Below are 6054 nucleotides of genomic sequence, written 5' to 3'. Positions count from 1 at the left end.
ACCCAATGGCGTCCGCTGCCACCGACCCTTCTCTCCGGTTGGGTTGGGTTAGGCTGGCTCGTCCGCCTCCTGTCTGTGAGAAACCGGCACAGCAAGAACGGGCAAAAGAAGGCCCTCTTGTTATCCTGCGCGGGAGGGTGGGACTGTATTGAGGCCCATAGCCATATCCCGTGACAAGAGAGCCGAGTGCATATCAAAGCCTTCCCCACCGAGATTTTAGAAGATAGTCTGCCTTATCTTCGCTTAGACCAGGGGTAGGCAACCTCGGCTCTTTTATGACTCATGGACTTCAACTCCCAGAATTCCTGAGTCAGCTATGCTGACTCAGGAATTCTGGGAGTTGAAGTCCATGAGTCATAAAAGAGCCGAGGTTGCCTACCCCTGGCTTAGACTTAGAGTTCATTCCTTGATTAAGAAGAGTTTGCAGTTCTTTTCCTTCCAAGTGCACACGATCCTGACCTATGCTTATGGTAATAACTCTGCTGTACAAGTACTGCGTTCAAGGTTACGTCCTCCCTTCTGAGACCTACTTGTGGCTTTTTTCCAACGCAACTTCTTCGTGGGTTTGTATGAGACACTGAATCGTAAAATGACTGGAATTCGGTTGGCACAATTCACATCAAACATAGTTGGTTAGGATATGGTTTGTGTTTTGTTTAAACGCAGCCAGGCCCTGACAACTGCCCATAGCTTTTGAACTGTCACCAGCCTAAGTAAGCAATAAAGAATATATACTACTCACTATGAGTACCATAAAAACAGCTGCATAAGGAAACAGAGATAAACAGTGCCACTCAAGATTGGAGTTCTCTTTGTTGAGGGTTAAGGATGTGCCCACTGCATTGGTTCAAGGAAAGTTGTATAATGTTTATCAAGAACTAGAATTGAAACATGCAGAATGAAAAATTGGTGAATTTTAATAAATATTTATGCTATGCTAGCTTCCTTCACACAGTATGCTAAGCTACAGGCTACCCTAGACCCCAACCAATGAAGTGGAACTTCACCTAGTATTAGGCATAAATGAATTATTTCAACCTGTTACCCAGTTCACATAGAAAAGTTTACAGATTGAGACACATTAGACACATTATCTTCAACATGTATTGTTGTTGTTGTTAGTTGCGAAGTTGTGTCCGACCCATCGCAACCCTATGGACAATGTTCCTCCAGGCCTTCCTGTCCTCTACCATCAACATGTATACGCCCTACATATAGGCAAGATGTGGTTGAGTGATATACCATTATGTTGGTGTTGATTCTAAACATAATAGGATGTGGAAGTGACTTTGGGAGACAGGAGGAAGATTAACTAGGCTGCGGATTCTCCTCCTGTCTCCCAAAATTATAAAAGTCGTGGTGACGCAGTGGTTAGAATGCAGTATTGCAGGCTAATTCTGCTGACTGCCGATAGCCAGCTGTTTGGCAGTTCGAATCTCAAGGTTTACTCAGCCTTCCATCCTTCTGGTAAAATGAAGATCCAGATTGTTGGGGGCAATATGCTGACTCTGTAAACCTCTTAGAGAGGGCTATAAAGCACTGTGAAGTGGTATATAAGTCTAAGTGCTATTGCTATTCCTATTATTCCCACATATTGTCTAAGTTAATGATCACACAGATTTTCTCTGTGAACATTTGTCCACAACCTGTTCCTCCAGATCTTCCAGTGATGTAGTATCACCACTGATTTTATCTACCTTTGTGCTGCTGATCCTCTTCTTGCCTTTTTTTTCAGCATTACAGATTTCTCCAGAGTTTGTCTTCACTTGATGTATCCAAAGTACAGGTAGTCCTTGATTTATGACCCCAATGAGCCCCAAATTTCTGTTGCTAAGCGAAACAGTTAAGTGGGTTTTGCCCCATTTTACAATCTTCTCACTACTGTTATGAAATGAATTACTGCAGTTATTAAATTAGTAATATGGTTGTTAAGTGAATCTGGCTTCCCCGTTGACTTGTCAAAAGGTTGCAAAAGGGGATCACATGACCCCGGGACACTGCAAATATTAATCGGTTGCTGAGCATTCTGAATTTTGATCACTTGACCACAGGGTTGCTATAAAGGTCGTAAGTGTGAAAAATGGTCACAACAAGTCACTTTTTTCAGAGCCACTGTAACTTTGAACAACCATTAAATGAAGTGTCGTAAGTCTAACTTTTAGTTTCATAGAGTGGTCTTTATAGATGTAGATACATCATGGCACCTGAATATCTGAATATCTTTTGCAAGCTGTCTCATTATACTCTACCAGGAGATTGTTAGTTCCTTTATACTGGTAATTAATCATAAAAGGCAGAAGCTACCCACTTTTCAGTATCTTCACTGTCAGTTCTAAGGCAGGTTACTATACCTGTTGTCATTAATTTTGTCTTCTTTATGTTTAATCTTAGCCCCATATTTTTCACTGTATATCTTGACTTGGATTTGCTCCTTTCCAGGTGGTTCATGAGGTGGATTTTATCCCGATTCCCGAGTGCCCTCAGGGGGACCTTTCCCCTGATAGACCGCATACAGGGGGTCAGGGGGTCTGTAAAACAAGGCATTAAACAAAGCAGCAGAGGCCTATAAGGCCCACGTCGATAAGAAACGGCCTCCCCAAAAGCCATTCCGGGTGGGGGATATGGTGTTCTCTGTCTACCAAATACATGTGCCTGAAACCCTGCAAAAAGCTAGGCCCAAAGTTTATAGGTCCATTCCTGATTGCACGGGTCATTAACCCAGTTACTGTGAAACTAAAGCTGCCCCATCTCTTAGGGAGGGTGCACCTGGTGTTCTATAGTAGTTTACTGAAGCTGTGGAATAGTCCTCCTTTCGGCCTGTCACACGGTCACTGGGTCCTGTTGCAGAGGACCACTACGAAATTGACGAAATGTTAGATTCTTGATTCCACTGGGGTCGTTGGTAGTACCTGGTATGGTGGAAGGGGTACCCTGTCATGGACGCATCGTGGGTGGAGCAAAAGGACATGAAAGCCTGTTTGCTGAAACTGTTCCACTGGAGGAATCCCCATAAACTAGGGGATGGACGGGAGCAACAGCCCTTCCCACCCATCCACCCACCCCCCGTACTTGTGTGATGGCCAGGGTCGTGTGGAGCGCAGGTGCGAGGCTGTCTTGAGCGATAATGGCGGCCAGCCAAACTTCCGGGTTTGCCGGCTCAGCTGTTCAGCACTCTGCTGAACAGCTGCACAGCACAGAGAAACGGTGGGGTTTAAAACCTTCCCTCGCTTACCTTGCCTTGCTGTCATGCTGCTGCTCATGGTGGACTATTTGCCAGGATCAGAAGACTGCTGCTGTTAACTGAATATGCATGCTCATCGTTCTGGATGCTGGTTAGGTGGGTGGGGGTGGGCCTGGGCAGGAGGCACCTATTTAGAGCGCCGGGAGGTAGTTGCTTCCCACACTGACTTTATTTCCAATAGCTTTATGCTCGCATGCCAGAGTGTACCGCAATAAACCAATCTACCTGTGAACTCAATGTCTTGTTCCCTGTTGGAGCCAGGAGTGTGGCAAGGACCTCTGAGATCTTTTAAAAGACTTATTTCTTTAATGCCTTTGCAGATGTTGCTGTAAGACTGCTTCTTGTCTTTTCTTTAAAAGCTCTCTGAAATTGTTAAGATCTTTCTTGAGATCTTTGCCTTTCTTGGCTTTGGCTTCTCTTCTTGGCAATTTCCATAGTTTATTCTGACATCCAGTTTGCTTTCTTTTGCTTCTTTTTACAGTAATCTGTAATGATTTAAGTTTACTCTACAGTTCCTCTGATGGATATATGCTAAAGGTGATATGATGGAAACTGCTTAGCTTTTTATTCTGCTTTAGCTTAACTGAGAACTTGGATATAAGCATCTTGTAATTTGTTCCACAGTCAACTCTACCCATCTCTTTGCTGTCATAACTGAGCTCTTCCAACTCTTTACCAGTAATGTATCAGTATGCAAAAAATCACACAGGGAAAAAACAATATTGTTGGAAAAAAAAGATCTTCATTTAACTGCAGTAATCCCAACCCCAAATAGTCAAGGCATATTTAAATCAAATGATTTTTAAATGATTTCTTTTAGGCTAGAAAGTGTTACCAGCATCTGCAGATAACTGAGATACTAGCAAAACCCATCTGGTTTTGAATAAGATTACATCAACTATGGTTCTTGAATAAACTACAATTGGCTAAATTTGTGGATTTTGGTAAGGCTAAATTGCAAACTGCAGGAGTTTGATTCACACAATATCTAAGGCAAAACCAAAACCAATGTGGCTTTTTACATTGTGTAACCTCAGGACAAAAGGTTGGAACATCACAGGGGACCTCCCCCCCTTGTACCCCTCCCTAAACCCATAAAAGCCAAGGGAAAAGAAATGCATTTGCTGTTGCAAATAATCTTTGCATCAGTAATCAATTTGGAAGCCTACAAATTCCTATAGTTTTGCCTAGACTTGGTATCCTTGAGGAAAAACCTATTCCATAATGTGCCAGAATGTGCAAACTTGGATTTTTCCCCGTTAGTTTATGAGCTAGGATCTAATGCGTCATATAAATTCAGCCACTATAGTTTATTTAATCAATTATAATTATCTCAATGTGAAAACAAGGCCACATTTAAAATTAGAATTAAAATACTTAAGTTTGATGCTAATAGTTCATTTAGGCATCAAGATTTTCTTTACTCCCAGAATTACCAGCATATGTATAATAGGCATTTATTGCTAACCCATTGCTGTGCAATGCAAGAAAAGAGTAGATGTTTGTGTTCTGCTAAGAGATTTCATTAATATATTTTTTCTGCTTCCCTTTTGCTGTTTCTTACTGGTTTATTTTTTATTCATTTAAAAAAGTTAATCTGTTTATGCTGATGTGTGGAAGCTGCAACCTAGTGGTAGATGAACTTTTGATTTAAAAAATGTTGACTATCCTGACACACCCAAGTTATTTTCTGGGCAACAGTACAGAAATGGTTTGCCACTGCCTTTTAGGATGTTTTTTCCCTTCCCAATTTAGCCTAGAGCTTGGTTAATTCCTGGCACAGGCAATTAAGTAAGATTTCTACAAGCCAAACAGGAAATCATATTGGCCAGAAGGAGCCTTGGCATGAGTTTAATGAGGTTGCTTCAGACAGATGGATACAGTCCATGTATGCTTGTGTTGGGCTTCAAAGATTTAGTGAGCCTTGAAAATGAAATCTGTGCTCTAAAGAACAGATTTCCTGACATTTCACCAGCAACTGTGGCTGGCATATTTAGAGGCAAGATGGTCTGCTATGCAAATCACAAACAGTTGAGCAGGAATTGACTGGGCTCCTGTTTTTATAACCAGGATTGCTGACTTCTGATTGGTCTTTAGCCAAACTCTTTTCTGATTGGATCAGGTTGGTGAAGGTTGATGAGCCCCCCTATTGTCTAGAGTCCATGTTCACTAAACCCTGAAGCACAACACTGCCAAATCCATAGCTCTGTCCACACAGTCTTTACCTAAAATTAACCTAATCATAGTTCACTCAACACATTTCTGAATTTAAATATAAATTATTCGCATGATCTGGTGTTATAAGACATGTTGGACTGAAATGTGATTAGTTAATCTATGGTTCAACGAGTTGTATGAACACAACCTATAAGAAGAAACATAGGCAGCAGAGGCAATAAAATCTACTCAATTTGGATATGAGGATCTCTTAATCTGAGATCCCTCTAGCTCTGGAACCATTATTCACTGTTATTGTGAATATATTCACCATATTATGAATTCATATGAATATCAATATAGAATATATTCACTAAATTATGAAATGTATGTGTGTAATATAGGTAGACAGGCAATATTTCTGCAAGCAGGCTGAAGATTGGCTTAAAGCCATTTATGAAAAGCATCGGCTTAGTCAAATTTTTCAGGAACATCAACAACATAAACAGTGATATATTTAGTTGCAATATAGAATCAAAATCTGAATTTTAGATTAGCTGCTCTTGATTTACGATGGAAGTATGCATGTTCATATTCTATAACACCTATGGACAGAATGAATCCCTTTCCTCCATTTGATTAGTATTTAGACTTTG

Source organism: Vipera berus (assembly GCF_964194415.1).
Source record: "Vipera berus genome assembly, chromosome: 3".
Lineage (NCBI taxonomy): Eukaryota > Metazoa > Chordata > Lepidosauria > Squamata > Viperidae > Vipera > Vipera berus.
Note: the sequence above shows the minus strand (reverse complement) of the source record.